We start from the raw sequence: 21,654 nt of genomic DNA on the forward strand, positions 1-21,654 counted from the left end.
AAAGCAAGCATTTTTGTTTTCAATCCTACGTTCAATGGTTTGAGCAATGAATTAACCGTCCGAAACACCTTCTTCGCCAATCTGTGACACAGCTTCTAAGAAACTGAACCCCTAAGTCTGTTTGACAATACTACACAGATCCCTACCATTTCCTGAAGAAGGGCTTATGCCCGAAACGTCGATTCTCCTGCTCCTTGGATGCTCCTGGCCTGCTGCGCTTTTCCAGCAACACATTTTTCAGCTCCCTACCGTTAACTGTGTAAGTCCTGCCCTTGGCTGTTCAGCCACCCAACTATCATCATTATGACAGCTCACCACCCAGAATCCTGATTTACACAGCTGCTGTCCATGGTGCTGCTCCTGGGTTCTGATTTGCCTCATTGAAGGTTGAGCAGTGGGAGACTGGCAATATCCCAGTGGAATTGGAGCTGTACTGTGAAACCTCCAAGTCTAAGTCCATGACCTCGCATATGTTTTTTCTCAGTGATGCACAGGGGCGCAGCCACAAGGTTAGGCATTTGCAGTATAGCCATAGAGCAATGTTCTCTGGTCTTGGGGGAGGGTGTGAAATCGGTGGATATTAGCCCAAAATTCAGATTCTCATTTTAGGGCAAATTTTAACTATTAATTCCTAGTCACAGGTATCCAACAGTTTATCTATATGTATTAGTCTCTCACTAAAACACAAGCTCCCTAGAACTAAGAGGAGTTCCAAGAGGTTTGCTGCTTCAGATACAAGACTGCATGTGTATATCAAGTGAGCTCCACATCTTCCTGCACTTCAGGGCCAGTATTTGCTGCTTCATCATTCTGGCAATATATCTTTAATTGTTGTTAGTATTGAGTTCCTTTGTAGGATCTCTAAATACATTCCAAGTGTTTAAGAGGAAGAAGACTCCATGGAACAGTTGATGGCCATTTTAAGATGTAGACAATAAAGGGGACATTTGGTCAGTGACACAAGGATGGACCACTGTCTGTCTAGGAGTGGAAGAGTGGACTTCAAAGAAGCTTTCATTCTGGGTTGTTTTGGACTAGAACCGCAAGGGGAATATCGCAGGAAGATGGGTATGGTCCTCACTGGGTTGGGGGGGATGGGGGTGTTGGGGAGGCTTGGTCACAAGGAGCTACATTGTCAAGTTACCCAAATCATAGTCTGCACAAGCCTCTTGGAATGACAGCACAATGGCATGGATCATCTTATAGCTGAGGAAGAACTGGCAGCTGGTTATCTAAGAGTACAACAAGATCTGAATTAATGCAGCCAGAGGACTGAGAAATGGCCAATGGAGTTTAATTTAGATAAATGTGAGGTGTTGCATTTTGGTAAGACAAACCAGGGCAGGACTTATATAGTTAATCGAAGAGCTCTGAGAATGTTGTCGAACAGAGACTTAGGGGTTCAGGTGCATATTTCTTTGAACGTTGTAGACAAGGTAGTTAAAAAGGCATTTAGCACCCGTGCCTGTGCACTGAGTATAGGAATTGCGTTGTCATGTTGCAGCTGTACAGGACATTGGTGTGGTTGCCTTTGGAGTATTATGTACATTTCTTGTTATTAAATTGGAGAGGGTGCAGAAAAGATTTCGAAGGATGTTATCGGGACTGTAGAGTTTGAGTTAAAAGTAGAGGCTGGATAGCATAGGACTTTTTTCCCCTGGAGTGGAGGAGGTTGAGGAATGGCCTTATAGACATTCCTAAAATCATGAGAGGCATACATAATGTGAATAGCAAAATGTTTTTTCCCTAAGGTAGGGGAGTTCAAAACTAGAGGGCATAGGTTTAAAAGGGACCTGAGGGACAACTTTTGCGCACAAAGGATGGTTTGTTTATGCAATGAACTGCCCGAGGAAGTGGTAGATACAAATACTGTTGCAACATATAAAAGATATTTGGACAGATACATGAACACAAAAGTAACATGGGCCAAACACAGGCAAATGAGGCTAGTTTAATTTGGGAAACCTGGTCAGCATGGATGACTTGGACTGAAGGGACTGTATCCATGCTGTAAGGCTCTCTGATTGAACAGCAGTCTTCCTCCTTGCCATGCAGGACTCTGACACTGGCATCTGAAAGCCCTATCAGTGTCGAGCAATGTGTGTCAACAGGAAACAGTTTCAGCCTCTGTGACCATGTTACTTAAATACTCCAGCTCTCTGCATGGTATCCAGGGGGAAGGTGAAGTTTTTTGTTTCAATATGTTCATGGGACGTGGGCATCACTGGCTGGGTATTTCTTAGCACTTCTTGTCTGGGCCAGCACAGTTAGGCTTCTAAAGAGCATGGCTCATTGTCAGTCCATTGGCTCCATCCAGAGAAAGCAAGGGCTTGTGGGTGGGGCTACAAGAAGCCACTGCAATGAAAAGGAGAGTTGGCAAACACTTCAAGGGGAAGAGAGAATGACAATTGTGTCCTGTATTTGTAAGGAGGGTATACAGTAAAACCTGGATGGGAGGGTAATGCCAGAGTGGGGTGTACGTCCATGGCCAGGAGAAGCCTGGACTTAAGGGGAGGACAGTGCATGGTCATATCTGACATGGTCACCTGAAAGGTAAGCTGGTGCAGACTCATGTAGATGGGTTAGGTGGGGACCAGGGGAAGTGCACAGCCTTCTGCAGGAAAGGCTATTAGAAAAGGATCTGAATGTACTGGGCCCATCATATACAGAAGTGGAAGGCAGAGGCTGAAGAGCGTTCCCCGTTGCCTTCCATCGTGCTGGAAATCGTAAGTATGGAATGAGGAATGAAAATGGTAATGACCACACTGGGAGTGGGTGGAGAAAATGATTCAACCTATATGGGATATTTGTGCAAGACCCACCAACATGCGGATCTTCAGAGGGAAGCAACAGCACTGTATGGGACACAGGGGTCCCTACTCCCTCACCACCAAATGCATTGGATCTCTAGGTACTGCACACCTCCCTTCTCCAGATAACATTGACTGCTGCATTCACACTAGCTATTCTGGACACTTTGGGAAAGAATTGGGAATTTGACCAGGAGAGGCTAATGGTGTCTGTAGAATCCTTGAACTACTTGTCCACCTTACTCCCAGATGCTGGAACAGGCCGTGAAGTCAGATGTCGTTCTATGGCACATTATGAATAAACCTGAAATTGTGAATCATTCTGACACAATTACATTTCAGGTTACACAGAAACTCAGACACACAGATGGAATGCAAAATTGATCAAATTGATACAAATGTGGTGCATTTTATACAAGACACTGTCATCCATGCTACCAAAGTTCCCTCAAAAGGTTTCCTTCTTTCTCTCCTTCCTGTTACATTTTAGTCTTGGCCAGAGATCCCCACTTGGGTGGAGACAGCCACTTAGCAAGGGCTGCATTGATCATGGAGGTATGTGGGGCAACCCCCAGGGGCAGTTGTGCCAAGATGGCACAGCTATGCTGAGGGTCTTCTTGGTAGAGATGGACCATCTTCAGCTTGATCTTCCAAGAGTCAGAGGTGAGTAAGAAGGCTGGAAGAGGCCCAGGCACCTTTGAAGTGAGATGAGAGGGAACCTCTGAGGGATGTATGTGTGGTTCGTCATCCAGCTGAGTGCCTCCTGGCACGGCCATGTCTCCTTGTGATACAAGGGGGCAACTAGAGTGTCTGCAGGTTCTTAGCCCCCACTACATACCTTTGTTCCAGAGGACCAATAGTTGGGGCAATGGAGTTCAGGGGTGTTCATCTGAAAACTAAGATTTAATGCAATGCCTTTGTGCTAACTGCAGCTGCACCCAGTAAATGTGAACAGTAGCAGGACAATGGGACTTAATTCAAGCAAAGAAGAGGCTGGATAGGGAACCAACACCCTAGGGAAAGCTTCCCAAGTCTCTCATATCCTGCCTGATGTCTCTCGTTACCTTATTCCCTAACTATCCCTCAAGTCCTGAAAAACATTAAGTTCCTTGACAGCATTATAGTTGCTAAGTTTCTTCAGTGACTGTGCATCATTATGATGGATTTCACAAAGTTGAACCCTTCTCTTCTTAGCTCCCATGTAAATAATTAAGTCATAGAGTCATAGATCCTTTGGTCCAAATCGTCCATGCCTACCAGATTCCTAAACTGATCTAGTCCAATTGGCCCATATCCCTCCAAACTCTTTGGATTCATATAACCATCCAGATGTCTTTCCAATGTTGCAATTGTGCCAGCCCCCACCCCTTCCTCTGGCAGCTCATTCCAAATACGTACCACCCTTCGCTGAAAAATCTGCCTCTTTGGTCCCTTTTAAATCTTTCCCCTATAACCTTAAACCACGCCCTCCAGTTTTGGACTTCACAAGTCCTTCCTATCTCAATCGTACTGAAGATATTTAGTCTGATAATGATTTGATTTGTTTTATTACTATCACGTGTACTTAAGTACAGTGAAAGGTTTTGTTTTGCGTGCAGTGCAGGCAGATTATAACACACAAAGATCACAGGGATGATTGAACAGAACAAGGAATTCAAAGTTACAGTTGCAAAGGTCTTTCCTTCCTGAACCCTGGAATTCTCCTCCTGACTGAGGTCTGAATCATTCAAGTTTTTTTGAGCCTGAGTTTGACGTATTTTTAATGGACAAGGGAGTTAAGGACATGGTGCCATTGTAGGAGTGTATATTTGGGGTAAAAGGGGTTTAGTTTCGGTTTAATAGTAGTAGTTTAGTAATGAATAATCCATCTTGTTATAAGTGGTCATAATAAATAGAATTACTATCCTGTCCATGAAAAACCTGGTGTGCATTACTTTCAGTTCTGAATCACAGTCAGTCAGTTCCACGGATCTTTGTTGTTAAATGAGGTTCATACACACTTGACAATGGCTTAGGGAAGAGTGGGACTCAATTATCAGTGCATTCTTTCCAACTGGGTTGGATGACAGTGAGTACAAAATAAGATTCTCCCCCGACCTTTCATTGCCGTTGGGCAACATATCTGTTTGGATGTGTTTTCTGACAATGTATCTGGTTTATATAAAGGATTTACAAGTCAAGTGTTGGGACCATGATTATAACTCTTTACGAAGCAACCCTATCGTTATTCAAACCACACAACTGGTTAAGAATGCAAAGGTTATGCATTAAATTAGCATCCAGTAATACTCATCACCAGCAAACACTGCTTTGGACTGTCTGACTTTCATTACCAGAGCATTGACAGACATAAATTGTATTTAGAAACTCTTAGCCTCGTCTTTAAAAAGCAGTTTTATGGACTGAGCCATTCAATAAGGCAGTTTACCACCACCTTCTCAAGAGCAACTAGGGAAAGGCAATTAATGCTGGCCCAGCCAGTGACTCTCACATCTCACATGTGAACTAAAATTCCTCTTTTGTATAATTTTTCCACTAATTGGACCGAGTTTGTCGTGACTGGTTCAATTCGCATTCCTTCCCTCTGCAGTCACCATTTCAGCAAGCTGCTACCTTACATTAAGAACTTGCTCAAGCGCGGCTTACATCGTGGGCACACTGCAGAGCACAGAACCTTCGAAATAAAATCTAAAAAAAGGCTGGAAATGTCAGCTGGTCTGGCAACAGCTTCTGCACAATATTTGATTCGAGACTCTGTTTCTCCCTCTACAGATGCTCCCGAACCTGCTGAAACTTCTCCCATTTATTCCAGAACTTTCTTTTTTTAAATTTCAGATTTACAGCATCCGCAAAATTCTTCTTTTCACAGAAGCTCAAAACAACTCATTGGATTCTCTTACAACACTATGTTTGATTGATATACTATTGTCAAGCATTAACTGGCATCTTACCCATACTTTTTGACATTTAACTTTGCACACCAGTTGTAAACTGTTGTAAAAATGACTTAGAGTTAGTCCATCATCAAACAATGCCTGATCAAATTTTCCCACTTATTGAGCAGGCTGCTTATCTTCATTATCACTCACCATTCCTTCAAAAAATGTCACATTAACTGCAAACACAATTTACATTGTGTTTCAAGGGCAACTATTGGTCACTAATTAATCTTGTCACCTAATTTCCTTAGACTAGCAACTAAATCACAACAGTTAATAACTTAATGACATATTTGCAAACAAGGAGACAGCAAATGTTATGAGTGTCAGTTTAATGCTATACCTGGAAGAAGACTAGTCATTGTAATTACTGTAAATCTGTAATGCTCTGTAGCTGTAGCAGTGCATTTTTTGTAGTGATTGTAATGAGCTCAGTTGGGTGGATGGCATAGAATATGATTGGGACTGTTAGTCTGATCCAGTCAGGGAGACCTGGCTGACAGATATAAACAGCAGGGTCAGAGGTTCTGAAAACAAAAATTGCTGGAAAGCACAGGGGGCCAGGCATCCGCGGAAGGAGAGCAAGCTAATATCTTGAGTCTAGCCAACTCTTCACCAGAGGGTTAGAGGTTCCATTCATACTGAGAGCTGGCTCTGAGGAAGCCAGACCAGTGTTACTTACTAAGCACGTGTGAATAAAGGCTGATTTGGTGACAGGATACTGGCCTCTGTGGAGTAATTTCATTTTATTTTGTGATTTCCTCACCTGAGTGTATCGACCCTGAGGATGTTTCCACTCATGATGGAATCTCGAAACAGGGGATGTCACTACAGAATAAATGGAAATGCCAAGAAATTTCTTCTCCAAGAAGTAATGGAATTCTCAACCCCAGAGAGTTCTGGAGGCCAGATCATTGGAAGTATTTAATGAGGAAGTAGTTGGATTTTTGAAATATCAGGGAGTTGGCTAGGAGGAGCTGACATGAATGAAGAATTAAGACCTAGGGCAGATCAGCCAGGATCTTATAGAATAGCGAAGCAGATTTAAAGAGCTCAATGGCCATTCCTACTTCCACTCTATTTTGTTTTGTTATGTTCTTGCCAGGATTATTTCTGAGGTGTAGAATGCTGGACGTGGGGCCAGAGGTTGTTTGAAAGTGCAGGTTCCAGTTCAGATATTTGGGTACATTATTTACATTGATAGCCTATTGCTGAGTTGAGGGAGCACTGCTTTTGAGTCAGGGTGCCAACCTTTGGATAAACAACAACAACAACTTATATGCCTGTAGTGCCTTTAGTGCCATAGCAAAATGTCCCAAGGTTCTTCACAGGACTGTGATGAAACAAAATATGGCACTGAGTCACATAAGGAGACACTCAATGAAGTGACCAAAAGCTTGTTTAAAGAAATAGGTTTTGGGAAATGTCTCAAAGGAGAGAAATGAGGCAGTTAGTTAGAGGGAGGCAATTCCTGAGCCTCGTTCCAAGTAACTAAAGAACAGGCATCAATGGTTGAGCAATTATTAGGTACATGCATGAAGGCAAAATTCGAGGTTTTGAAAAAGACCTTGTTTGTCTGCACAGGTGGACACATAACATCCCATAATATCAACGTGATACAGGACATGGAGTTCTCTACAGTGCCTTAGTTGATAGCTGTCCTTTATGGGTGATACAGTGGTTCAGGCAACTGTCTGTGTGGGATTCTGCCGAGTCCTCTGGTTTCCTCTCACAATCCAAACATGTGCAGGTTAGGTGGATTAGCCATGCTAATTTGCCCATACTGTCCGAGGATGTGCAGGCTAGGTGGATTAGCCATAGGAAACGCAGAGTTATGGGGATGTTTTGGGTCTGGATAGGATGCTTTTTGGAGGGGCAATGTGGACTTGATGGACTGAATGGCCTGCTTCCACACTGTAGGGATTCTATAATTCATTAACCAACATCATTAAATACAAATGATTGAGTCGTAACCATATTGGGGCCTTGCTGTGTACAACTGAGTTGCTATGGCTACAACAGGGAGTACACTGCAAAACAATTTATTGTCTGGAAGTGTAGGAATTTTCTTTATTTTCCTCTCTCTAACTCACAGGCATCAGGATGAATGGTAATATCTTCATCTCCTCAGTCCAAAGTACATGTTATAAAATGCAGTTACTCACTGCAGCCTATAGAAAGAGTAAACCTGATTGTAAGTTTGAGCTTGTGCTACTCATTAACTTCGTGAAGCTAACTAATGGCCAATAACATATTTCGCTAAGCTTCTGAAGAGTTTCCTAAAGATAGATCAAATGTCTCATAACCTCAGCTGAACAGGAGTTTAGAAACCCTAGGATTCAAACACATGAGCACAGAGTCAGGATAATGACTTTTAGAGTCAGGAATGAACAAATAATTGAGCTTAAGAAAATTTCAAAGATCATCAAACTATTCCGCATTGAATGCACAGGTAAATGGCATGATATAAAAAAGCCTGGAATTAATTTATTCTAGTTTCTATTGTAACTAGATCCCACTTTTTGACAGACTAATTGACTCAATTAATTTTCAAGTATGTTTTGTTCAATAATTTGTTATTGATGAATGTATACAATACTTGAGGTAGTACAGTGTTCAGAAAGGTGTGTGTGTGTTTAAATCTGTGTTTGTGTATTAGTGTTGCATTAGGATTAGTACTGGAAATAATGTAGTGAAAAAAATGCACCAATCAGATTAATCGCAGAATGCAGCTGAAAGTGACTTCGACAAAAGAGCCAAGGTCAAAGTGAACATAAGTTGGTGACAGAGTTATGATTGTGTTGTCCAACTGGTCTTGCTGTCAATGCATGCGAGACCATCTTAATTTTAGAATTCTCATCCCTTTTTATAGATTATTCCTGACCTCCATACCCCAGCTCCTGTAATTTTGTCTGTCCTTACAACCAAACAAAATCACTGTTTCTGGCCTTTTCTGCTCCTGGATTTCCATCTCTCCAGCATTGACAACTGCCCGGCTTGCTGTCCAGGGCCCTATGCTCTGGAATTCCTTCTCCAAACCTCTCAGGCAATGCTCCCTTTCTTTCCTGCTTTGAATCATTAAATCCTGCCTCTTGATTGGCTCTCCTAATATCTCCTTATGATGTTAAAAGTAAATTTTATCTGATAATCTTCCTATTAAAGCCCATGTGATTGTTTACTACAGTAAAGGTGCTATTTAAATGAAAAATGTTCTTTCTGACAACAGTGGGACCAGCCCTGTGATTTCTAGACTCACTCACATAGTTAAAGATATGGCAGAAAGAGTAATTAAAGAGTTGCAGTTGTTTTTTTTCCAAATGTGGAACCCAATCTCCTCAACAATTGTAAAATATTTTAACTCCATCTTTCAGCCAACCTGCACAGATTCATATTTGGTCTTGATTAACAAGTGCTTTCACTTAAAACTTCTCCACAAAGCCTGTCCAACCTTATATGATTTGAATGTCCATGTCAATAAATACTTCCAGCCTTAAACTCATTTTCATGGCTCCAGTTTGGTCTCCTGCACTGACCCGCTCCCACATAACTCAACCCTCCATTCCTGGCAACATTCCTGATAAATTTGTCATGAACCCTCTGCAACTTCCCCTTCAGCCAATAATGTCTATACCTTCAACTGCTTAAGACACTTTGACTGCAACTCCCTCACAAAACCCTCTTTATTCCCAACCTGACTCACCACCATCAGGTAAAACCTTGAATCTGTGACCTCACCTCCTTGATCATGACTGTGCTTGGTTCCTGAAGTCTCTCCACCTTTGAATCAACAACTGTTTTTGCCCAACATATGTCTAAAACATTTGAGATGCTGTTGTTGGTGTTAGCAGAATTTTGGAATTTGTGTAAAAATGGAATCAATAAATGTAATCCCTAGCATCGCAACAAAATCCTCTCATTTCTACAAAGGCCATTGGTAGTGTAAAACTATCGAGAAAAAAGAAATACTCCCTTGAAATTTTCCATCTTGGATGTATGAGGACAAAACCACAAGAATATCAAATCCTGAAGAAAAGAACAACTTAATTTGATGTTCTCATTGACATTTTGTAAGTATTTTCTATTCAATCTGTTCAGAAATACTGTCACATGCATTTGAACCTAGACCTCCTGGCTCAGAACTAGTGACACTGCCGTGAACCACAAAAGCCCTTACATTTTTTAAAATGTCACTTTTTTTTGCACCACGTAATTTCAATGGTTTAAAACAAAGCTTTTTCATCGATATTTAAAAAGTCAATTTGCAAAATGTGCATTCAAATAATCTTAAGTCTAAAGCAATGGTCCCAACTTCTGAGAGCAGGAATTTAAAATCAACATAATTGCAGTTGCAACCTCCAAGGCATTGTCTAAAATTCTAGTAAGGATCTAGATATTTAAAAGATTCAGTGTCTGCAAACAGTTATTATCATTAATCACAAAATGGCTTGTGTGCTCAGCTGCCTCCACTGTTTCTAAAAATAACAGGTTTCATTCCTGCGAAGACTGGTCACACCATTACTGACAGGGGGAATATTCAGTGTTGAGTGATTTGATCTCAGAGAACAGCAAGGGAGTTTAAGTCCCAGAGCGAAGCTCAAATTAGTAGCAGTGTGGAACTTTCTCATTATTGAGATGGTTCAGGGCCTGGAGGGAATTCAGCACCAGAGGAATTGACATTAGTTCAGTAAACTAGTTGGAGACATTGATTTTAAAGCAATTAAGGAAATGCCATTGCAATCATCACAGCGGATCCGTCTATTTGTTAGATAGATGGTGAGAAGAAAAATGAGGTAGGCTGAAGAAATTAAAGGGCTGTCTGATTTTGTGTGGTACTGGAGGCAGTGAGGAGTCAGACATTTGCAGAGGACCTTTGTCAGGTCCTTTTACATAAACTTATGAAGCACTGGAGCGTAACTAGAGCTGCTTTCTGTCCAACTGCGGCATCGGGCACTTTGGAGAGCACCAGTCCAGTATCACTGCAAGAACTCTCACCAGTCCTACACTTAATTGCAAATTGGGTGTTAAAGGCTGAATGGACTCTTTTAGCAGTAAACTAACTCGAAGTTGGGATCTGTCACTAGATGCAAGAATGCGATTGCTGTGATGGTGTGAAATGAGATAATTTCATGCTCTTGGTCCTTCTTCTCATGCCTTCAGGCAGACAAAACATGTATTTTCATCACCAGATTTTTCAGAATTGGGTTATTAGCCTAACACCAGCAGCTATAATTTCAAGAATGCCACTTTGAATCAAGTGTGACTGACCAGGAAACTCTCCCATTTTTACCAACTGCTATAAGAGTATGGAAAGGATTTATAGGCTGAGAGTCAATTTTGAGCTTCGAGGCACGGTCACCGCACTGCGCCACAAGACTGATGTGGTGTAAATGTAACCTTTTCATACTGGCTATTCGTGTGAATGTGGGTGATGCTATCAGACAATTAGAATGACCAGCCGCCACTGCTTTATCGGTTTGTACATCACATTCAGCTTCAGACTGCCTTTTCAATCCAAGCCAGTGACAGCATTTCTCTCCATCTGCTCTGCCAGCTGCTCTCTGCCAATTAACAACTTCCACCCTGTTTTTACATCATGTTATCTACAATTACACAGCCCCTTACACAATTGCTGTGATATATCTTTGATTGGCATCTGACCACATAATATAAGGCCTCTTTCTCCCTTGTGTTAATATGCATAGAATATATTTCTGCATGCAAATAAGATTGTGTGTATATATGTGTATGTGTGCTTGTAAAAGGGAGAGTGAAAGACTTATGTTTATATAGCATATTTCATACTAATAGATACATCTCAAAGGACTCTTCAGCTGATGAAGTGCAGTCACTATCATAATGTAGGAAATATCTTTATTTCTTCAGTTTTCTAACTTTTTTTCCTTAAGACCCTGTACTGACGAATCTGTACCTAGGTATCTCATACCTAAACTTTGCACTGTACTCATTTGAGTACATGTCACAATAAAGCTAATTCAATTCAGTTCAAATTTGGCAGGCAATTTGTGCACAGCAAGCTCCCATAAAAAGACATGTGTTAAAAAGTAGGTAGCGAATTTCTCATGATGCTGACTGAGAGCTGGATCACCAGGGAAAACTCGCTTACTCTCTTTAGATAGTGCCATGGGATTTCTGACACTCAGTGATAGGGTAAAGTGGTCACCTTAGATTGGGACTAAAAACAGAACTACAGAAGCAAATATATTAGCAACTGAGCCATTTTGCGTGCCATGAAAACAATGTGCGGTTTGATAATATAAATTGCTGATCGCATTAAAATCGTAATTAAAAAAATATAATTTATATCATCAAATGCACTGGAAAAAGTCACAGAAAAGCCATATGTACATTATCACTCAGGGTCAATTAAAATGGCTGTTTATGAATTCTAGAGAAGGGTGTTTTCAATGCTATGTAGAAACATAGAAAATAGGGACAGGAGTAGGCCATTCAGTCCCTCAGACTGGCACCATCACTCAATATGATCATGGCTGATCATGCAATTTCACCCTGCCATTCTTGCCTGCTTGCCAAACCCCTTGATCGCTTTTGCCGCAAGGGCCACATCCAGTTCCCTCTTGAATATCTCAAATGAACAGGCCCCTACAGCTTCCTGTGGGTCAGAATTCCAGTTTCACAACTCTCTGAGTGAAGAAATTCTTCCTCATTTCAGTCCTGAATGGTTTACTCCTTATTCTTAGATTGTGACCCTTTGTTCTGGACTTACCCAACATCGGGCACATTCTTCCTGCATCTAGGCCCACCAGGATTTTAAATGTTTCTATGAGATCACCCCTTATTCTTCTAAATTCCAATTAATACAAGCCCAATCGATCCAGTCTTTTCTCATAGGTAAAAACAAGGACTGCAGATGCTGGAAACCAGAGTCGAGATTAGAGTTGTGCTGGAAAAGCACAGCAGGTCAGGCAGCATCCGAGGAGCAGGAAAATCGATGTTTCGGGCAAAAGCCCTAGTCTTTTCTCATGTTAGTCCAGCCATCCCAGGAATCAGTGTGGTGAACCTTCACTGAAATCCCTCAATAGCAAGGTTAAGAGGCCAAGACTGCACACAATACTCGAGGTGTGGCCTCAGTAAAGCCTTGTATGGGCAAAGGCATCCTTACTCCAATACACCAATCCTCTCACTATGAAGGCCAGCATGTCATTAGCTTTCTTCACTGCCTGCCGCACCTGCATGCCAACCTTCAGTGACTGTTCTGCCATGACACCCAGGTCTCATTGCACCTCACCTTTTCCAAACTGCCACCATTCAGATAATAAACTACCTTCCTGTTTTTGTGACCAAAGTGGATAAGCTCACATTTATCCACATGATATTTGCACAAGCTAAGTATTTGCCCACTCGGCCATTCTGTTCAAGTCACCCTGCAGTCTCTTAGCATCTTCCCCACAGCACACACTGCCGACCAATTTAGTGTCATCTGCAAATTTGGAGACATTGCATTTAATTCCTTCATCCAAATTGTTAACGTATATTGTGAACAGCTGGGGCCCCAGCACTGAACCCTATGGCAATGCACTCATCACTGCCTGCCACTCTGAAAAGGACCCATTTATTCCAACTCTCTGCTTCCGATCCGCCAATCAGTTCTCTAACTGCGTCAATATATTACTCTGATACCATGAAATTCAATTTTCCTTACTAAGCTCTTGTGTGGAACCATGTCAAAAGCCTTTTGAAAGCCCAGAAACACACATCTGCTGATTCACCCTGGTCACATCTCAAAAAATACCAGAAGATTTGTTAAGCTCTGTCACCACTTTCCAAATGCTCAGTTATTACATCCTTAATGATTGACTACAGCATATTCCCCACCACTGATATCAGGCTAACTGGCCTATAATTCTCATTTTCTTTCTTCCCTCCCCTTTGAACTTCAATCTTAGTCACTTTACTGAATGCTACAATAATAGAAAGGCAACATTTTATATTCTTTTTACAAAGTTTGAGAATGCTACAATCAGTGGGAATCGTGTTTGGGGCAATTGTACTGTGCCTTGTGAGATAATGTTTATCTGACTGTCTCCTGCCGTGACAGCTGACTGTCCTGTAGAATGAGATTATTCTTGAGTAGAAGATTTGTATCTGATAATTGAGACATCCACAATGAAACAATTACTTTATTTTGTATGTTTTGCACACTTCATATCCATAAAGCGTTTCATTGCATTACAGAATTCTATTCATGAAAGAAATCCTCAAGGAATGGAATAGAGTGCGATGATAAAATTCAACGCTGCTTAAAATGGTGGTTAAAATAATTGTGTGCATTATGTCAGTGTATGACAGAAAGAAGATGAAGGAATATTCAGGGGGATGTTAAAATACAATTAATAATGTTCATTTATAATCCCTATAAAGCAAACAGAAGCCATTCAGCCCATCAGGTCTGCACTGACCCACCAAAGAGCATGCCACCCAAATCCAATCCTCTTCCCACCCTCAGAACCCTGTATTTCCTTTGGCCAATCCACCTAACCCAAGCATATCTGTACTGTGGGAGGAAACCAGAGCACCCAGAGGAAGTCCATGCAGACACAGGGAGAATGTGCAAACTCCACATCGTCACCCAAGGGTGGAATTGGACACAGATACCTAGTGCTGTGAGGCAGCAGTGCTGACCATTGAGACACTGTGCCACACTAATTTAATAATCAATCAATGCCATGGCTCTGATTACATGTTATCTACTCTCTGACTATAATTTGGATTTGTGAGCACTTCATTTCCAACCTTAGACTGAATGGTGTACCTGTTCCATCCTGATTCCCTTGAGGGGCATTGATGGGCCTTGACCCAGAGACCACAGCCACAGAATCCATGCCTTGGGTCAGAGGCGGGGGTAATTGTCAGATGTAGCTTTCTAGCCTTTCAATTGTAAGGCTGTGAGCTCAATTCCCTCTGCAGACTGTTGAATGTATAATCTGGCACTCTCCTACATTGTTGAGAGAGTGCTGCTATACCTCTGAGATAAGATATTAAGCTGAGGTTCTGTCTTCCCTGGATGTAAAAGGTACAGTTCAGAGAAATGTGGAGGGTGGGGAAGGGTTTTCTCCAGTAACATGGCCAGGAGTCATTCCATAACCATCGCCCCTAAAGCTGATAATGTGACCATGTCTTTCATTGTTATCTTTATATGATTTGGTGCCACATTTCTCTACATCAAACAATGGGAACACTTCATAAGCAATTCACTGATTAGGAATTGCTTTGGGAGATCCTGAAGTTAAGGGAAACACAACAGTTGGATTTTTGGTGACAAATTCTTAAAACTGTAATAGATTCTCAAATGCACTACAGTGTTAAAACAGCTAAGTACTTAGAGTCATAAAGTCATAGAAATGTACAACATGGAAACAGACCCTTCGGTCCAACCAGTCTATGCCGACCAGATATCTCAACTCAATCTAGTCCCACCTGCCAGCACCCGGCCCATATCCCTCCAAACACTTCTTATTCATATACCCATCCAAATGCCTTTTAAAAGTTGCAATTGTACGAGCCTCCACCACTTCACTTGGCAGCTCATTCCATACATGTACCACCCTCTGCATGAAAAAGTTGCCCCATAGGTCTCTTTTATATCTTTCCCCTCTCACCCTAAACCTATGCCCTCTAGTTCTGGACTCCCCGATCACAGGGAAAAGACTTTGTCTATTTATCCCATCCATGCCCCTCATAATTCTGTAAACCTCTATAAGGTCACCCCTTAGCCTCCAACGCTCCAAGGAAAACAACTCCAGCTTGTTCAGCCTCTCCTTATAGATCAAATCCTCCAACCCTGGCAACATCCTTGTAAATCTTTTCTGATCCCTTTCAAGTTTCACAATGTCTTTCCGATAGGAAGAGACCAAAATTCCACACAATATTCCAACAGTGGCTGAACCAATGACCTGTACAGCTGCAACGTGACCTCGCAATTCCTGTACTCAATACTCTGACCAATAAAGGAAAGCATACCAACCACCTTCTTCACTGTCCTATCTATCTGCGACTCCACTTTCAAGGAGCTATGAACCTGCACTCCATGGTCTCTTTGTTCAGTAACACTTCCTAGGACCTCACCATTAAATGTATAAGTCCTGCTAAGATTTGCTTTCCCAAAATGCAGCACCTTGCACTTATAGAACACAGAACATTACAGCGCAGTACAGGCCCTTCAGCCCTCGATGTCACGCCAACCTGTCATACCAATCTGAAGCCCATCTAACCTATACTATTCCATGTAGGTCCATATGCTTGTCCAATGATGACTTAAATGTACTTAAAGTTGGTGAATCTACGACCGTTGCAGGCAAAGCATTCCATACCCTTACTACTCTCTGAGTAAAGAAACTACCTTTGACATCTGTCCTATATTTATCACCCTCAATTTAAAGCTATGTCCCCTCGTGCTCACCGTCACCATACTTGGAAAAAGGCTCTCACTGTCCACTCTATCTAACCCTCTGATTATCTTATATGTCTCTATTAACTCACCTCTCAACCTTCTTCTCTCCAACGAAAACAGCCTCAAGTCCCTCAGCCTTTCTTCGTAAGACCTTCCCTCCATACCAGGCAACATCCTAGTAAATCTCCTCTGCACCCTTTCCAAAGCTTCCACATCCTTAGTATAATGCGGTTACCAGATCTGTACACAATACTCCAAGTGCAGCCGCGCCAGAGTTTCGTACAGCTGTAGCATAACCTCATGGTTCCTGAACTTGATCCTTCTATTAATAAAAGCTAAAACACTGTATGCCTTCTTAACAAACCTGTCAACCTGGGTGGCAACTTTCAAGGATCTGTGTACCTGGACACCGAGATCTCTCTGTCCATCTACACTACCAAAAATCTTACCATTAGCCCAGTACTTTGCATTCCGGTTACTCCGACCAAAGTGAATCACCTCACACTTGTCCACATTAAACTCCATTTGCCACCTCTCAGCCCAGTTCTGCAGCTTACCTATGTCTTTCTGTAACCTACAACATCCTTCGTCACTATCCACAACTCCACTGACCTTAGTGTCATCTGTAAATTTACTAACTCACCCTTCTATGCCGTCATCCAGGTCATTTATAAAAATGACCAACAGAAGTGGACCCAACACCAACCCTTGCAGTACACCACTAGTAACTGGACTCCAGGATGAACATTTCCCATAAACCACCACCCTCTGTCTTCTTTCAGCAAGCCAATTACTGATCCAAACTGATTTATCTCCCACAATCCCATTCCTCCGCATTTTGTACAATAGCCTGCTGTGGGGAACGCCTTGCTGAAATCCATATACACACATCAACTGGTTTACTTCATCTACCTGTTTGGTCACCTTCTCAAAGAACTCAGTAAGGTTTGTGAGGCATGACCTGCCCTTCCAAAACCATGCTGACTATCCCTAATCAAATTACTCTTTTCTAGATGATTATAAATACTATCTCTTATAACCTTTTCCAACACTTTACCAACAACTGAAGTAAGGCTCACTGGTCTATAATTACCAGGATTGTCTCTACTCCCCTTCTTGAACAGGGGAACCATATTTGCTATCCTGGGTAAGTGGTGCTGGAAGAGCACAGCAGTTCAGGCAGCATGATTTCACTGCTCCTTGGATGCTGCCTGAACTGCTGTGGTCTTCTAGCACCGCTAATCCAGAATCTGGTTTCCAGCATCTGCAGTCATTGTTTTTACCTCACATTTGCTATCCTCCAGTCTTCTGGCACTATTCCTGTAGACAATGACAATTTAAAGATCAATGCCAAAGGCTTGGCAATCTCCTTCCTGGCTTCCCAGAGGACCCTAGGATAAATCCCATCAGGGGGCTTATCTATTTTCACACTCTGCAGGATTTCTAATACCTCTTCCTTGTGAACCTCAATCCCACCTAGTCTAGTAGCCTGTACCTCAGTATTTTTCTCGGCAACATTGTTGTTTTCTAGAGTGAATACTGTCGAAAAATATTGATTTAGTGCTTCCCCTATCTCCTCTGACACCATACACAACCTCCTACTACTATCCTTGAATGGCCCTAATCTTACTCTCGTCATTCTTTTATCCCTTAAATATCTATAGAAAGCCTTAGGGTTTACCCTGATCCTATTTGCCAACAACTTCTCATGTCCCCTCCTGGCTCTTTTGAACTCTCTCTTTAGGACATTCCTGGCTACCTTGTAACCCTCAAGCATCCTAACTGAGCCTTCACATCTCATCTTAACATAAGCCTTCTTCTTCCTCTTGACCAGAGATTCCATTTCCTTCATAAACCACGGCTCCCGCACTCTATAGCTTCCTCCCTGCCTGACAGGTACATACTTATCTAGGACACTCGGGAGCTTTTCCTTGAATAAGCTCCACATTTCTAATGTGCCCATCTCCTACAGTTTCCTTCCCCATCCTACGCTTCCTAAAACTTGCCTTTATCTGAATTAAACTCGATCTGCCACTTCTCAGCCCATTTGCCCATCTGATCAAGACCCTGTTGTAATATGAGGTAACCTTCTTTGCTGTCTACTACACCTCCAATTTTGGTGTCATCTGCTAACTTACTAACCATACCTCTTATGCTCGCATCCAAATTGTTTATATAAATGACACAAAGTAGAGGACCCAGCACCGATCCTCATGGCACTCCACTGGTCACAGGCCTCCAGTCTGAAAAACAACCCTCCACCACCACCCACTGTCTTCTACCTTTGAGCCATTTCTGTATTCAAATGGCTGGTTCTCCCTGCATTCCATGAGATCTAACCTTGCTAACCAGTCTCCCATGGGGAACCTTGTCAAATGTCTTACTGAAGTCCATATAGATCACATCTACCACTCTGCCCTCATCAATCCTCTTTGTTTCTACTTCAAAAAAACTCAATCAAGTTTGTGAGACATGATTTTCCACGCACAAAGCCATGTTGACTATCCCTAGCCTTTCCAAATACATGTCCTTGCCTTTCCAAATACATGTACATCCTGTCCCTCAGGATTGCCTCCAACAACTTGCCCACCACTGAGGTCAGGCTCACCAGTGTTAGTGTCTTGGCTTGTCCTTACCACCCTTCTTAAACAGTGGCACCATATTAGCCAACCTCCAGTCTTCCGGTACCCCACCTGTGACTATCGATGATACAAATATGTTGTGGTTCTGCTCGCTGAGCTGGAAGTTTTTGCTGCAAATGTTCGTTCCCTGGCTAGGGAACATCATCAGTGCTGTTGGAGCCTCGTGTGAAGCGCTGCTTTGATGTTTCTTCCGGTATTTGTATTGGTTTGTTCTTGCCGCTTCCGGGTGTCAGTTTCAGCTGCAGTGATTTGTATGATACAAATATCTCAGCAAGAGGCCCAGCAATCACTTCTCCATCTTCCCACAGAGTTCTAGGGTACACCTGAACAGGTCCTGAGATTTGTTCACCTTTACGTATTTCAAGACATCCAGCATTTCCTCCTCTGTAATATGGACAATTTTCAAGGTGTCACCATCTATTTCCCTATATTCTATATCTTTCATATCCTTTTCTACAGTAAATACTGATGCAAAACACTTATTTAGCATCTCCCCCATTTTCTGCAGTTCCACACAAAGGCTGCCTTGCTGATCTTTGAGGGGCCTATTCTCTCCCTAATTACCCTTTTGTCCTTAATGTATTTGTAAAAACCCTTTGGATTCTCCTTAATTCTATTTGCCAAAGCTATCTCATTCCTCTTTTTGCCCTTCTGATTTCCCTCTTAAGTATACTCCTACAGCCTTTATACTCTTCTAAGGATTCACTTGATCTATCCTGTCTATACTTGACATATGCTTCTCTCTTTTTCTTAACCAAACCCTCAATTTCTTTAGTAATCCAGCATTCCCTATACCTACCAGCCTTCCCTTTCACCCTAACAGGAATATACTTTCGCTGGATTCTCATTATCTCATTTCTGAAGGCTTCCCACTTTCCAGCTGTCCCTTTACCTGCGAACATCTGCCCCAAATCAGCTTTTGAAAGTTCTTGCCTAATACATCAAAATTGGCCTTTCTCCAATTTAGAACTTCTACTTTTAGATCTGGTCTATCATTTTCCATCACTATTTTAAATCTAATAGAATTATGGTCACTGGCACCTCAGTCACCTGCCCTGCCTTATTTCCAAAGAGGAGGTCAGGTTTTCCAAGTTCTCTAGTAGGTACATCGACATACTGAATCAGAAAATTTTCTTTTGCACATTCAACAAATTCCTTTCCATCTATACACTATGGCTGTCCTGGTCTATGTTTGGGAAGTTAAAATCCCCTACCATAACCACACTATTATTCTTACAGATAGCTGAGATCTCCTTACAAGTTTGTTTCTCAATGTACCTCTGACTATTAGGGGGTCTATAATACAATCCCAATAAGGTGATCATCCATTTACTATTTCTCAGTTTCACCCAAATAACTTCCCTGGATGCAAGGTTGGTCTAGGGGTATGATTCCTGCTTTGGGCCTTCAGCTGGGTGAGTATGTGAGAGATCCTGGGCAAGCCCTCATTTTTAGCATAGCAGAATGATGCAGTGGGAGCGTACTGGGCCCACAACCTAGAGGTCAATGAATCAAAACCATCCTCTGCTATCCACTCAATGCCTTCTTTATTATCTGAGGAAATAAGAAAGGGATGATCAAACTGAGAAATTTGGTTGGAATTGAGAAAAAATAACTACTTGAAATTCAGGCAATCATTGATAATGGCACTAGCTAACCAAATAATAAATGACTATCTGGAAAGGGGAAAAAAAGATCAGACAGTTATTTTAATTTCAAAGAAGAGTGCCCGTCAATTAACAGGAAAGAGCAGATGGTTAGATTTTTCAAAGTGCAGAAAACTAGGCTTTTGGTTAGAATTAGTTCGATCCATTTACATGACAGGAAACACAATGACAAGACAGCCAACAGGACATCCTGGTGTATTTTTCACTGCATTATGATGCAATCTTCATTGACAAAGCTTTTTAATGCAAATTTTATAATGGCTAATGGCTTTTTAAAGAACAAATTCATGCAATAAATCATTGCATTAAAAACGCATCAACATAACTGGCTGTCTTTTCTCCTGTCCTGTTTCAGAGGATGGACCATATCCTCCTTTTGCCATTGGTCCATGGTTAGTACTGCACAGTAATTCTGACCAGAACATACTCACACTCTTGCTATCTGCCATCAAGTGTACCAGGCATATTTTTGTCACCTATTTAAATTGGGGAACATAACCTTGACAGGAGCACATATACATTTTATGCACTAGGCATTCTTGACTGACAAAAGAAGGGCCCAGGAGAAATGATGGAGAGTTGAAGGTTTGGAGGAAAATCATATTTTCTCCAAAATGAGTGTGACCACTTGAGTACCAAAACGCACAGGAGAATTCAGCTCCCACTTGTTTGCCACATTTCCCTTTGTGCAAGCAATCCTTTGTTTCTTCATGCAGTGACACTCATGTTGTGTGAGAGTCTTTCTGCTTGCTAATTAAATGTAATATTTCCAAAACTCATCTCTGCACTGAAACATTCCAGAAGAAACAAACAATAGGGGACTGATGAACTACAACATGACAGTCTAGTTTTGAATCTCTGCAATTTATCCACAATTTAGTCCCTGAATATCAGGTAAAGAACAAACCTAGTTATCTTTATGAACAGAACATGGAATCATTTCTCTATCTTCAGATGAACTGTCTTATTATCTTGTTGATATGATTTCTTCAGACTTCTCTAATGTTCTACCAGATGTCAATCTGTAACACTTCTTATTCAGATTCTGAATTTTAAATCTCCCACTTTGTTTTCGATGTTCACTGATTTCATACACAACACATTTTAAGATAAATATCACCTTCCCACTTACCCATTATATAGGTTGATAGATACATGAATTTTCAT

This window comes from Hemiscyllium ocellatum, chromosome 32, assembly GCF_020745735.1.
Source record: "Hemiscyllium ocellatum isolate sHemOce1 chromosome 32, sHemOce1.pat.X.cur, whole genome shotgun sequence".
Lineage (NCBI taxonomy): Eukaryota > Metazoa > Chordata > Chondrichthyes > Orectolobiformes > Hemiscylliidae > Hemiscyllium > Hemiscyllium ocellatum.